We start from the raw sequence: 15,761 nt of genomic DNA, 5'->3' as shown, positions 1-15,761 counted from the left end.
AAAATCGCTCTCTCCAGTGTCTCGACAATCCCCCTCTCCCAGACACACAGGGTACGTGCAAAGGGAATGGTCAAGGTCACCTTCCCAGGAACAGTGCCTATACTACCATGGTCGTCCCTTCCACGCGGGGCATGGACACCATCGGCAATCTACCAAGGGGGGATCCCCACATATTACCTCGTACCCCCGAGGGCAATCGCGATCGGGGACGGAGACTCAAGCATCCCAGGGGGGGCTGGCCGTGGACCCACGAGATTTTCCCTCGCAAACCTCCAGCGAGAGGGCGCACCATCACCATCAAGAACCGGAAGGGTCCAAAGAAATGTACCCCAGCGGTTCCTCGTTTTCCTCCCCGGATGAGGCCACGGCCTTAGGGGACGTCCATCCCAAGGACGATCTCAAACAGTTTCAGGAGCTGTTTAAGAGGGTAGCTTTCACGCAAGGCATCCAGACAGCACAAGTGCAAGAGAAACATCATAAGCTCCTTAAAAATTTGAGCTCCCCGGCCTCCTCCAGAGTAGCAATCCCGCTTGATGAAGCGATCTTGGAGTCCGCCACTACCATATGGCAGACCCCGGCAACTATTCCGCCTGTCCAAAAGAGAGCGGATAAGAAATACTTCGTGCCGGCGAAGGGCATGGAGTTCTTGTTTAGCCACCCCCAGCCAAACTCCTTGGTGGTGGAGTCCTCGCAGCAAAGATTAAAAACATCTCAATTTAAAACAGGGGGAATGGACAGAGATGCCAAGAAGCTAGAGCTGTTCGGCAGAAAGGTCTACTCCTCCTCCACTTTAACCTTGCGAATGGCAAATTATGCAGCGCACTTGGCGAACCATAATTTCGACAACTATGCCAGATTAACTTCCCTCATGGACTCGCTTCCAGAGGACAAAAAGCCGGTCCTCAAGGCCATAGTGCAAGAGGGCTACGCGGCTGCGAGGATGGAAGTTCAGATTGCTTTGGACGTTGCGGACACGGCAGCACGTTCCACAGCAACTGCAGTGGTGATGCGACGGGAGTCCTGGCTCCAGACCTCGGGCATACCGAGAGATCTGCAGGCGAAGATAATCGACCTTCCCTTCGACTTGCAGAAGCTGTTTGCTGAATCAACTGACTCGGTCCTTCATTCCAGTAAAGACTCAAGAGCCACACTCAGGACCCTGGGGATTTACACCCCTCCATACTCAAAGAAAAGGTACTACCCACAGCAAAGGCGGTACCAATACCAGCAACAGCGCCCCCAGTATCACAGGGGTTACGAGCAAGGGCGGCATCAGCAGCACCAGCAGTACAGAACCCCCAGGCGACGCTCACAACAGGGCCGTACGTCCTCGGGGCGGGGCCAAAGGCCACAAGTTTGACATACAAATCCAGGGCTGCGCCATCACCACCATTGCACAAGATCATCCGAAACGACTTTTTCACCATCGCCTCCGACCATTCTACGACCAGTGGCAAAGGATCACCACAGACAAATGGGTGCTGGAGATCATAGCCACGGGGTACGCCATCCCCTTCCAGTCGCTCCCGCCGCCGCGACCCCCGCCCAAGCCCCACCCCCAGGAGGCCTCCCATGTAGCCAGGCTCAGGCAGGAGGTGGCCCACCTAGAGTTCATAGGGGCGGTGGAAAAGGTGCCGGAGCAACTGCAAGGGAAAGGGTTCTACTCTCGGTATTTCCTGACGGAGAAAAAAACAGGAGGCTGGAGGCCCATCTTAGACCTTCGTGGCCTCAACAGGTATCTGCGCAAGCAACGTTTTCGGATGATCACTATTGCCTCCATCCTTACAGCACTGGACGATGGAGACTGGTTCGCAGCCCTCGATCTACAAGACGCGTACTTCCACATAACCATTCATCCGGCTCACCGACGTTTTCTCCGGTTCATGGTGGGCAACGAACACTTCCAATACAAGGTCCTGCCGTTTGGCCTTTCCTCGGCCCCCAGAGTCTTCACCAAGACCTTGGCAGTGGTGTCAGCCTACCTGCACAGACAGGGGGTGTTTATTTTCCCGTATCTGGACGACTGCCTGCTCAAAGGGACCTCGAAAAGGGAGGTTCTCCGCATGATACGCGTCACAGCAAACACGTTCTCCGCACTTGGCCTGGTTATCAATATGGCAAAATCAAAGATAGACCCCTCACAGGACATAGAGTTCATAGGGGCTCGCATAAACTCAGTCTCGGCGAGAGTATACCTTCCAGAGGCTCGCTTTCGAGCCATCGGTTCCCTCGTGCAGGTCATCACCTTCAGCCCTACGGTGCCGGTCTTGACGTGCTTGCAGCTGCTGGGCCACATGGCAGCGGCTACGTTTGTGGTACAGAACGCCAGGTTGCACATGCGCGGCATGCAACATTGGCTGGCAAGTGTATACAAGCCGGCAGTACACACCGTTCACAGGGTGGTGTCGCCCCCACCTGGGGTGCGCGAATCCCTGCAATGGTGGGTAAACCCCGGGAACTTGCTAACAGGGGTACCCTTCCATCAGCCGCAAATATCGGTTTTCCTCACTACGGATGCCTCCCTCATAGGGTGGGGAGCGCACATGGGCGAAGAGGTGGCTCAAGGACTGTGGTCACCCACGGAACAGTCTCTGCATATCAATGTTTTAGAGCTCAGAGCAGTGTTCAACGCCTGCAAACACTTTCGAGACCGTATACAAGGCAAAGTCGTCGGGATCAGTACAGACAATACCTCCACCATGTTTTACATAAACAGGCAAGGAGGAGCTCGATCCCGTACCTTATGCGCGGAAGCAATCCGCCTATGGAACTGGTGCATCGCCCACGATATAATCCTGAGAGCCTCCTACTTGCCGGGCACGCACAACGTGAAGGCAGACCAGTTGAGCAGACGTTTTGCGCTCACCCACGAGTGGCAGATCCGTCCCGATCTACTACGGCCTATTTTCCACGCATGGGGGTTTCCCCAAATAGATCTGTTTGCCACTCAGCACAACAAACAGTGCCCACGATTCTCCTCCAGAGCAGGGCTGGGCCGGGGGTCCCTGGGGGACGCGTTCGCGATCCCGTGGGGAGGCCCCCTGCTTTACGCGTTTCCCCCCGCAGTGCTGATCCACAAGGTTCTGCAAAAAGCCAGGAGAGACAAGGCTCGGATGATCCTGATAGTCCCAACATGGGATCGCCAACCATGGTTCCCCCTACTCCTGCGCCTGTCGGACCGCCCACCGATGCCTCTTCCGGTGGCGCCGGACCTGCTCACGCAAGCCCAGGGGTCCATAGTGCATCCGCACCCCCAAAGCCTGCGACTGCAAGCGTGGCTAATCCATGGCTCAGCTCCCTAGAGAGCACATGCACAGTGGAAGTACAGCAAGTCCTAGAAAGTAGCAGGAGGACTTCCACTAGGAAAACCTACAAACAAAAATGGACTCGCTTCATGGCTTGGTGTTCTACCAAGCAGCTGGCCCCCCTTTCGGTGCCTATACCTACAATTCTAGAGTATTTACTGGACCTCAAGAGAGCAGGACTCTCGCTATCCTCGTTAAAGGTCCACCTGGCCGCCATCTCGGCGTTCAGACATGAGGAGGGAGGGCACACGGTGTTCGCCCACCCTATGGTTACCAGGTTCCTCAAAGGGTTGGTAAACCTATACCCCCCTCGGAAACCGATTCCACCTTCGTGGAGCTTGGACCTGGTGCTTACCACACTCATGGGACCACCGTTCGAGCCCTTGGCCACGGTTCCCCTTCGCCTCCTTACAGTAAAGACGACCTTTCTTCTTGCAATTACGTCAGCCCGTCGGGTGAGCGAGCTTGCGGCAGTCATGGCAACGCCACCCTGCACTGTCTTTTCCAAGGAGGCGGTAACCATACGGCTGCATCCAGCCTTTGTTCCCAAAGTTTCTTCCGAGTTTCACATCAATGAACCTATTGTTCTACCCTCGTTCTATCCAAAGCCTCATAACTCCAGCGAAGAGGCGCGCCTACACCTCCTGGATGTGAGGAGGGCGCTAGCCTTCTACGTAGACAGGACCAAGTCCTTCCGAAAATCGGATAGACTCCTGGTCTCCCTCGCTCCCAAATCTAAAGGAGAAGGTCTCTCATCGCAGAGAATCTCAAAGCACATTGTATCCTGCATAAAAATGTGCTACAAGCTCAGAAAGACTCCTTTGTCGGCCACTCCCAGGGCTCATTCCACCAGGGCGGTGGCAGCATCAACAGCCTTTTTCAAGGGTGTTGCATTGAAAGACATTTGCAGAGCGGCGACCTGGTCATCCTACGACACGTTCGCCAAACATTACGCCCTTCACAGGGTATTCCAAGAGGATACCCGTCTCTCTGCAGCGGTCCTCTCGGGGACCAGCTGCACATAATCCGATTACCCACCACCTATCTGGGTTACTGCTGGGTAGTCACCTATGGTGGAGCACCCACGGGGACACTCGAAGAAGAAAGAGAAGTTACTCACCGTAGTAACGGTGGTTCTTCGAGATGTGTCCCCGTGGGTGCTCCACTTCCCGCCCATCCTCCCCGCTTCGGATCTCTGTTAGTGTTTTGCAGGGGCAACCGAGGCGGTTGGTCGAGGAACTGGCGGGGACCGGATCGCGCACATGGCCAGGAGCGCGCCAGGGAGCGGCGCGTACCGGCGCATGCGCGGTCCGGCAGAAACTGCTTGGAAGATCCGATCTGCGGCGCCGGCCAAGCCGTCACCTATGGTGGAGCACCCACGGGGACACATCTCGAAGAACCACCGTTACTACGGTGAGTAACTTCTCTTTTTGCATTGCACAACAGAAGGGAGAGAGCGGGTATGGCAACATCTATGTACAAGGTAAGTGTCAAAACAGTCCTGGTAGAGTATTATTTTGTAACTCACCCATGTAACTTAATCACTAATTTATGAAGACTCCATTACAATTGTATTAAAAATAACTTCTTAGTTGCCATTGTTTGCAGATCTATTTCATGTTGTGCAAAAAAAAAAAGAAAAGCTATCCTCATCAGAAAAAGGGGTGAACATACTGGCACACCTTAGTAACAGGGAAATGGGGATGGTTCTTGGCAGCTAAGGACGGGACTTCAGATGTCAAAGTTAGTACTTACAAGTAGGTAAACATGTAGCATTGGGTAGGGTACTACCAAATTCATGGTTCATTTTGGTCAATTATGCAGTCATAGGATCTTAAAAATGATTTCAACTATTTAAATCTAAGATTTCATGATGGTGTAATTGTAGGGGTCATGACCCAAAACGGAGTAGTTGGTGATCATGAGGTTATTTTATGGGAGTTGTGAAATGGTTACTCTTACTTTGACAAGCTGCTGGTAGCATCATTGCCTTCAGAGCTGGGCATCTGGAGAGTGGTTGCTGCTGTCCCACATTTGAGCTCTGAAGTAGCTATTTCTGCACTGCTGCCTCATATCTTGGCCTTGTATCAATAGCAGCCATTCTCTGACCACCCAGCTCTGAAAGCAGCAGTACAGAAGTAAGGGTGACGTGTATAGTATTACCACTCTTGTCTCTACTGGTGGGATGCTACCTTCGAAGCATGGCACTTGGCCAACATTACAACCAGCACTCTCCAGTTGCCCAGAATCAAAGGCAGCACAGAAGTAAGGATGGCAATACCATGACCCTCCTAAAATAAACTTGTGATTGATCCCCTGCAACTCCCTTTTCAGTCAAGAACCCCAATTTGAGAAATGGTGGTCTCGCTCATTAAATGTGAAGAGTATAAGATAAAAATTTAAAAAAAAAAAAAAAAAAAAAAAGAAAAAAAGACCAAGTTTCATAGGAGGACATCAGGTATAATGGTCTAATATGTTTTGCATGGCTATGAATTTGGTAAGGCCATAAGCATTGGATGTCTGCCCTGGAAATAGTCTCTGTCATTTTTTGTTGGTTTGTTTAAATTCAGCAAAAATTAAATAAGTTAATATTTCAAGTTCCACAGGTCAGCTTCCTTAGTCCTTATATATTTGTATGTTGACACTTGATCATTTTACATAAAATGATATACTAATTTCCCTGCTTTTGGAAATTTTAGTCATCATAATATAGATTCTTCTTCGAGTGTTCCCTGTGTGTGCTCCACATTAGGTGTCGGGCTTGCCCCGGTGCTGCAAATCGGATATTTCCAGCTGTATCTCATCGGGTTGCACATGCGCCAATGCACATCGGCCCTTCATGTGCTTTAGGTCGTGTGCGATCCGGTCCATGCCAGTTCCTCTCAAACTCCAACGGCTGCAGACGGAATCCGCTTCGGCTCCAACACCTAAGACAGATAAACTCATTATATAATATAATTATTAGTTCTCTTTCTCATTCTATAAGACTGTTAGAGTTTTCATATATATAGTTAAAAAAGAGAGGGAGAGAGAAAAGAGGAGGAAAAGAAGGAAGAGGTGGCCGCCTCCGGTGGTCCACTATCTCAGAGACTGTGAATCTTATCTGTTTTTAGTAGCTGTTAGTCACTGTCAAGTGTCTTGTTTAATATTAGAAGTAGTTAAGTACTATGTCTTCACCGCGGTTTAAGAAATGTGAATCATGCCGCGAAGCTATGCCTGCCTCTGATGGCCATAGCAAATGCATTTGCTGCTTGGGAGAGGCCCATGTTCACCAAAAATGTCCTCATTGTTCTAAACTAACGGCCAGAGTGAGAAAGGACAGGGAGATGAGACTATATGTGATCTTGTTTGACAAAGCCCTCCAGCCTGAGCCGTCGGAGATGACCCAGAGGGAAGGGCCCTCAGGGCCACATAAGAGGAAGGCAACCTCTTTGACCTTTTCCACACATAAGAAAAAGAAGGTATCCCCCTACTCAATCCTTGCCAGTGGTATCCGTGAGCAGGACGAGTGAGGCACAGGGCCATGAAGCGCTGGCTGTCCAAAGCGGCGAGAAGGCCGCACAACATAAAACAGTGCCTGGAGCTCCGACCAGTAAACAGTCGGCACCGAGAACCCTGCAGGCACCAACATGGCAGACACCGGAGGCTATGGCACCTAGACTCATGGCACTGAGAACACCGGAACTGGAGACCCTGGCACAGGGCCCATCGGTGCCAGAGATAACTACGCTCATGGAACCGCACGCCGTGGCACTGGGCATGGCACTGACGCCTGCACCGATGTCCCAGGCACCGGAGGTGGTGGCACCAACCACACAGCCACACGGGCTGGGCAGGGCAAGATCTAAGACCTGCCACCATAGTCCATCACCAGACATTCTCAGGATGCCACTTTCGCCCAGCTTTCCTCCTGAGATGGGTACCCCAGAACGGCCGGGACCACCACCAGCCTTCCTGAGATCTCATCTCCATTTCTACGGCCACCGTCTCCCTGGCTCAGACATCCTTCACCGATTGCCTTAACAGAACCGCATGAGTGCTCCTATAGAGCATCCCAGCCAATCTCTACATCATCAAGGAGATCACACTCCTCTCGGCGCTATGCATACAGACACCAATCATGGTCTAGATCTCCATCACTGGGACCCTGCCCCTGCTACTACAGTCACTCATATTGTGGTGAACATCATCAGCACAGGGGCTCAAGGTAGAGAGAGAGATCCCCACCTCAACCTTCATTGCATGGCTACCTCTCCTCGCTTCCTTCAAGAAGAGCACATGCCTCTCCAATGGGGACGGGTCCAGAGTCGTTAGACCTTCCCTTAGAATTCTCAAGGAAATGGACACAGGAGATGTCCGAGGAGCAGGAGGAGATTTATCACAGCAATGCCTCCTCGTCCTCCCCAGACGAGGCAGTTGTTCCTGGGGATATATCTTCCCCCAGATGACCTCAAGCAATTCCAAGAGCTCTTTAAGAGGGTGGCACACACTCAGGACATACAGGTCGCAGAGGTACAAAGAAACACCAAAAACTCCTCAAGAACCTGAGCCTCCCCCCACCTTCCCCCCCACATCATCCAAAATAGCCATCCCACTAGATGAAGCCATTATGGAAGCTGCCACAAATATATGGCAGACCCCAGCCTCCATTCCACCTACGAACAAACAGGAAGACAAGAAGTATTTTGTACCATCCAGGGGTATGGAATTTCTGTTCAACCACCCCCAACCAACCTCCCTAGTAGTGGAATCTTCACAGCACAGATCAAAGATGCCACAATACAAATCTGCGGAGTCCAACAAAGATGCAAAAAAATTGGACTTATTCGGAAGGAAGGTATACTCCTCCACCCTACTGCTGCGCATGCCAACTATGCTGCCCACCTTTCAAACCATAACTTTGACAATTATACCAGACTTATCTCTCTCGTGGATGGTAAGAAACCCGTCTTGAAGGCAATAGTCCAGGAAGGCTATGCAGTCTCATGCACGGGTGTCCAGATTGCCCTAGATGTTACAGATACAGCGGCATGCTCCACAGCCACAGCAGTGGTGATGCGTAGAGAGTCGTGGCTCCAAACATCTTGCATCCTCAAGGACCTGCAAATGAAAATCGTAGATCTTCCGTTCGACAAGGAAAAACTATTCGCTGATTCCACTAACTCAGTCCTCCATTCTAGCAAGGATTCGAGGACCACACTCAGAATGCTGGGAATGTACACCCCTCCCTATAGGAGGAAGAGATTCTACCCACAACAAAGATGTTACACCTACCAACCCCAGCGCTCACAATACCAGTGGGGTTACGATCAAGGATACCAGCAACAGCAGAGGCTATCCAGGCCACGTCCCCATCAAGGACGTACATCATCGGGGCAAACTCCAAGACAGCAAGTTTGACGGTTATGTCGAGGACTGCGATACCACAAATATCCTTCACTGCCAATCACAGCATATGTTTCACCACCGACTCACACCATTCTGTCGGCAATGGGAAAACATCACAACGGACAAGTGGGTATTGGAAATTCTAGCCAAGGGATATACCATCCCATTCTGATCCATGCCCCCACCAAAACCCCCTACCCACTCCCTCCCCAGGGACCCCTCTCACGAGATGATGTTAAAGCAGGAGGTAGACCACCTCATATTTATAAGGGTGGTAGAGAGTGTCCCGTACGAATTCCAAGGGGAAGGTTTCTACTCCCGATATTTTCTCATAGAGAAGAAAACAGGAGGCTGGAAGCCAATCCTGGACCTATGGGCTCTCAATCGATATCTGCGCAAACAGCACTTCAAGATGACTACAATCGCCTCCATAGTCACGGCACTGGACGATGGGGATTGGTTCGCAGCCCTCAACCTACAAGATGCGTATTTCCACATAACGATCTGTCCAGCACACAGGCTCTTTCTTCACTTCAAAGTGGGCATGGAGCACTTCCAATACAGAGTCCTTCCATTCGGACTCTCTTCAGCGCCCAGGGTCTTTACCAAGACGCTTGTGGGTAGTGTCAGCTTACCTGCATCGGCAGGACGTATTCATTTTTCTGTACCTGGACGACTGCCTACGGAAGGGCATCTCACGGGCAGATGTCCTGCACATGATAGATATCACTACAAAGACCTTCCTCTCACTCGGCGTAGTCATCAACTTTCAAAAATCGACAACGGAGCCGACGCAAAAGATAGAATTCATAGGGGCATGCCTAGACACTCTTATGTCGAGGGTATATCTGCCCAATGCATGTTTTTGTGCCATCAGGTCCTTGGTGCAGGTGCTGATGTACAGCCCCACAGTGCCAGTCCTAACTTGCTTACAGCTACTGGGACACATGGCCGCCACCACATTCGTGGTGCAGAATGCCAGACTACATATTTGAGGCCTTCAGCACTGGCTGGCAACCGTGTACAGGCCAATGGTTCATGCCGCTTACAAAAAAAGGTATCACCCATGATGGAGGTGCGAAAGTCTCTGGCATGGTGGGCAGACCCAAAAACTTGCCCTTCCACCAACTGTAAATCGCATTTTTTCTCACAATGGATGCATCCCACATAGGATGAGGGGACACATATGGGCAACAAAGTAATGCGGGGCGATGGTCCCCTGCAGAGATGGCAATGCACATAAACGTACTGGAACTCAGGGCAGTGTTCAATGCATGCAGGCACTTACGCAAATACCTGCGGGACAAGGTAGTCGAAGTCAATACCGACAACACCTCCACAATGTTCTATACCAATCGCCAAGGCAGAGCCAGATCCCGCGCATTATGTGCAAAGGCGGTCCAACTGTGGAATTGGTGCATTGCAAACAACATGACGCTAAAGGCCTTGTACCTGCCTGGCATCCACAATGTGAGGGCGGAACAGATATGAAGGCATTTTGCTCTCACGCATGAGTGGCATATCCACTGTGATCTACTCCACAACATATTCAACAGATGGGGGTTTCCCCAGATCGACTTGTTTGCTACCTATACCAACAGGAAATGCCCTCAATACTGCTCCAGAGTGGGCATTGAACAAGGCTCATTGGGGGGCGCCTTCAGGCTCTCATGGAAGGGCCCCTTGCTGTATGCATTCCCTCCCACAGAGCTCATTCGCAAGGTCCTGGAGAAAGCGAGGAGGGAGAAGGCGCACCTAACACTTATAGCCCCAATGTGGGATCAGCAGGACTGGTTTCCTCTGCTGCTATGCATGTCATGTTGCCCACCCCTCCCTCTCCCAATAGCACCAGACCTTCTCCTTCAGAATCAGGGGTCCGTAACACACCCTCATCCTCGAATGCTCCACCTCAAAGCATGGCTAATCCATGGCTCAGTGCCTTAGAGAGAACATGCTCAGAAGGAGTAAAAAAGGTCCTGGAATGCAGTCGATGGTCCTCTACCAGAAAGGCATATGCATACAAATGGAAACGTTTTGCATACTGGTGTCTGTCCAAGCAGTTAACTCCTCTGGAGGTCTCCATTCCCACAATCCTAGAGTACTTACTGGAACTGAAACAAGGCAGACTCACTTTATCATCATTAAAGGTCCACCTTGCAGCTCTATGAGCGTTCCAGCATATGGAGGATGGGTCAACTGTATTTGTGCATCCCATTACCACATGGTTCCTAAAGGGGCTCGCAAATCTATACCCCCCCGCCGCGGAAACCGTTACTGCCTTCCTGGAGCTTAGACCTGGTCCTTGACACATTGTCTAGACCACCCTTTGAACCATTGGCCACAGTATTCCTCCAACTACTTACCATAAAAGCAACTTCCTTCTTGCAATTACATCGGCCCACAGGGTGAGCGAGCTGTCAGCGATAATGGCAAAGCTGCCCTATGCAACTTTCTCAGAGGAAGTGGTGGTTTTGCAGTTATACCCGGCGTTCCTTCCAAAGATCTCCTCAGAGTTCCACGTTAATGAGCCAATAGTTCTACCATCATTCTGTCTGAGACCGTACACCTTGAGTAGGTAAGTATGGCTGCATTCACTCGATGTGAGAAGGGTGATGGCCTTTTACAGAGACAGACCTAAACCCTTCAGGAAGATGGCTAGGCTCTTGGTGTCTCTTGCACCCAGATCAAAAGGGGAAGGCCTATCATCAAGAATTTCAAATAACATCGTATCGTGCATAAAAATGTGCTGTGAGCTCCGTAAGACCCCTCTGCTAATTCTGCCCAGGGCTCGCTCCACTACAGCAATGGCGACGTAGACAACTTTCTTTAAAGGAGTCACATTAAAGGACATCTGCAGAGCGGTGACATGGTCATCCTACGACACCTTCGTCAGACACTATGCGATTCACCAGGTGTTGGATGAGGATACGCGTCTATCAACAGCAGTCCTTTCAAGGGCAAGCTGCACAAAAATCTGATACCCACCTCCATTTTTGGGGTCACTGCTGGGTAGTCACCTAATGTGGAGCACCGATGGGGACCACTCGAAGTAGAAAAAGAAGTTACTCACTTGTGTAGTAACGATGGTTCTTCGAGATGTGTCCCTGTGGGTGCTTCACTACCCACTCGTTCCTCCCTGCTTCGGAGCTCCTGCTTTATGTCTTCCAGGAGCATCCAGGGCGGTTGGTCGAGGAACTGGTGTGGACCATTTTGCGCATGTAACTGAAAGCATGTGAAGGGCTGACAGGCATCAGCGTATGCGCGACCCAATGAGATACAGCTGGAAATCTCTGATCTGTGGCACCAGGGTGAGCCCAACACCTAATGTGGAGTACCCACAGGGGGACATCTCGAAGAACCATCGTTACTACACAAGTGAGTAACTTGTTTTTTTTGCAGTTACTGTCCCTGAAATCATTTTTATATAGAATGAGGAAGTGCGGGTAATTGGAGCATATTAGTAGGAACCAGGTATTTTGAGCTGTATTTGTAGCTGGGCCACTAAATCTCTCTATAGCCTTGGGCAATTCAGTCAACCTTACTGTATTTCAGTTGTCTAGTTGTAAAATGCTTACTAGTGAACAGTGAAAAATAAACATAATTATATAAAATGCTTTGAGATCTTTCGGAAGAAAGATCTAGGAATACAAATTATTGTGTGACTAAACAGAATCAACCATCAGGAAAGCAAGCTTATGAGAAATGGTGGTTGATTTGCCTTGAGCCTAACTGTAGCATGATAATAGTAATGTTTTCTTTTCTGCAGTAACAGCTGTGAAATATACACCAGCATTTTTTTTATTACATTGGAGAAATTCTGATTATTCTGAACCTGTTTGGTTAGGTAATAGCTGCACGGAGAAACCATTTGCTTATTTCGCAGTCAAGAGCAATCTGACCTTAACTTTTCAATTTCCTTGAGAACTATGTCAGAGTGGAGTTTTTGTTGGTTGATTTTTCTCATGTTTTATTGTAACATCTAACATTTTGGGTGTGTTTAGCAAGTTACCACTGATGTTTGACTGAGTGTTGACATTGTAACAGAACTGATGCAGTACAGCATAAGTTCAGGGTGGCTATCTTTTTTAAATTGACTGATGGAAATCTAAGTGACAAACACCCTAGCCTCATTATACACAACATTTTACACTAAAGTTATATGATTACATAAGACTTCCTTGATTATGCACCTGTAAATTCAGACCATGTTGTTCATCAGTGGTTATAACCGGCAAAAAGGATACTTTCAGTATGTAAAATTATGTTCAGATTGCTAAGTGTTGAAAGCAGAATTCTTTATTTTTGAATAAAGTTGACATGGTTACCAAAAATATTTTTGGATGTAGGGGCATGGGGTCCATGGCTTGAGGATCAGTTGAAATGGTCCCCCCAGTGGCAGCAAGCCCCCAAAAGTCTTAGCTGCCATGGGAGACTTCCCCCTGGTGGCAGCAAGCCCCCAAAAATATTTTTGGGTGTGGGGATGTGGGGTCTGTGGCTCGAGGGCCAGTTGAGATGGTCCCCTTGGCGGCTGCAAGCCCCCCAAAATCTTAGCCGCTGGGGAAGATGTCCCCTGGGGGGGCAGCAAGCTCCCTGAAAATATGTCTTGTCCTTGGTGCTGCCTGGCAGCATGGTCCGCACTGAACAGCAGGCACGTCCTTTTATTGGGTTGGGGGCTAGCCACATGATGTGGTTGGGCGCAGGAAAGACCCCAACTGCATGGCACCGGTGCAGGAGGGAGGAGGGGCTACATGAATGTAAACCACAGGAAAGAAGTTTCTCGTCCTCTCATACAAGCACAGTCCCCTGCAACAGCCTAACTCCCATGTGGTGCAACAGGGTAGGGGCTGGTGCCAGCTCTGGAAAAAAAAATCCAAGTGCTCAGCTTGCAGAGGTAGAGACAGAACCATGAACTCCGTGTTGGGGCTATTTTTAATGAGAAGATGTGCTGCCAGCTTTGATAGCAAGATAGAAGGAAAAGTTTCTCAACCTTTCATACAAGCATGGCCCCACAGTCACAGGCTTCCTGGTGCCAAATTAATATTCCTGGGTTTCCTGTTAACTAATTCTAGTGCACCTGGACAGCAGCAGAGATGGAAGCAGCCAGGGTGGAGAACTGTGGTGCATTGTGGGATACATTTGGGACACCACTGAAGGCTAAGGAATTTGATTCAATAATGTGGAGCTTCCACACTAGCCCTCATTCAAACTTGTAAATTCAAACTTGACATTACACCCAGACACTTTTGACCATCTTATATTCAACTTAGTGCTCCCTATAATCAAACTAATGGTATTTACAATGAAGACAGTGACGTTGTAAAATTGAGATCACTTCCTTAAACTTAACTTTATCGTGTAGTGTAGACATAGCCTCAGTCACAAGTAACCTTGCTGCGAGTGCTTCAGACTGAGGAACAGCAACCTGCTTTCTGCTCCTGTTCTCAGCTCCACCCAGCTCACACAGGACACATGGCCTTAGAAGAGCAGTGGCCCTGTCTGCTGTCCCTCGTGGAGTCTTACCCCAGCAACAGACACAATCTCTCCTGGAGCGAACCCCACAGCTACCAGACCCAGTTCTGAGTGTTCAGTGCTAAATCAGCCTAGCAACAATGACCGAGACACAACTCATTCCTACTGCCCTCCAGGGGTCTCTTAAAGAGCTATTTCCCTATTAGCTATGTATAGGATGAAAGATTTTGAGGTCTGACGTAAATCCCCTTTGGCCTGATTTTCTGAGATACTGAGCATTCTCAATTCCACTTAAAGTTTAAGGGAACTCTGATCACATCTGAAAATCAGGCTCAAGATGTCTCAAGTTTAGCAGTAAAAATTACTAATTTTTTTTTAAATTGGCCAGAAGCTGCCAATAAGATAGGGAGGAGAAACTGTAGCTGTTTGATGTACGTACACAGATGATAATATAACAAAATAATTAATCTACTATTATTTTTTTCAAATTAATCAAAAGATTAAAATTAAAAGTAACTATTTACCAAGGTACTGTTTGGAGCCCCACAGACAATATAAAATTGCATTTTGCATTTGAATCAGGTTTCAGCCTCCTTGCTGCAAAGAGTACACAATATCCTCCCAAAAACTAAAACATTGCTATTTTAGTACTGAATAACCTTCCTGAAAATTTACAAGTAAATCTTTTAACAAATTTGATTTGTGAAAATTTTTTTTGCATGGGTCATTTGGACATTTATCTTGAGGCAGATCAGTTTTTGTCCTGTGTTATGTTAGCTCAGCTGTTGTCATAACCCATTTCTACACATGCCACTTTCTCTGAAAAAAAGAAGTGGTAGCTTCTCTGAAAGTGGCATGCTAATAAACGGCCCGAAATATGCTAATGAGGCATGGATGTAAATTCCCTGCACCTCATTAATATAAGGTCACATGATCTGGAGTCTGGAAGAAGCTCTTCCGGACTCCAAAACAGCGTGTAGAAGCATGACCCCTGGAGGGAAGAAGGGGCCTCCAGAAGGAGGACTTCCTTCCAGAAGATCCTCCAGGGGTTGTGCTTCTACACGCTGTTTTGGAGTCCGGAAGAGCTTCTTCCAGACTCCAAATCATGTGACCCTATGCTAATGAGGCACCAGGAATTTACATCCATGCCTCATTAGCGTATTTCAGGCCATTTATTAGTGGCCTGTGTAGGAACGGTCATACAGATAAAATCTTGGCAGGGAAGTGAATTTTTAGTAGATATGCTATAATGGGAAGTATTTTAGAAAAGCAGTAGGTTGAGTGGTAGCTTTATTTCTGTGCTTCGTGACTGAGAGTTGTATTTCAGCAATGACTGAATGATGATCTTTGGAGTGCCTGAGGCCACAAGTTGTCCTCTGCAAAAATAGCCATAGCCTAATTCAGCTGCACCTTACAGTGCTTTCTGACAGCACAGGGCTGCCATCTTCCCTGAGGGCAGCTTGACTTCAGTTCTGTGAGGAACAATGAAAGGCATTTGTCACCTTTGCTAAAGGGCAACCTGCGGCCTAAAACCCATTGAGAGGCGAAATGAGAGTTTGTGACAGCCTCTGTGGAAGGCTTTTGCTTGGAAAGAGTTAG

General features: G+C 49.0%; 1 protein-coding gene across 1 annotated transcript in view; it reads left to right on the top strand.

The window, feature by feature from the left end:
* DIAPH3 (diaphanous related formin 3) overlaps positions 1-15,761 on the top strand; it is a 492,901-nt gene that overhangs the window by 330,891 nt on the left and 146,249 nt on the right. The gene's annotated exons all lie outside the window — the stretch shown is intronic.

The sequence above is a fragment of the Carettochelys insculpta genome, chromosome 1 (genome assembly GCF_033958435.1).
Source record: "Carettochelys insculpta isolate YL-2023 chromosome 1, ASM3395843v1, whole genome shotgun sequence".
In the NCBI taxonomy this organism is placed as follows: Eukaryota; Metazoa; Chordata; order Testudines; family Carettochelyidae; genus Carettochelys; species Carettochelys insculpta.
This window is presented reverse-complemented; position numbering and strand designations above follow the sequence as displayed.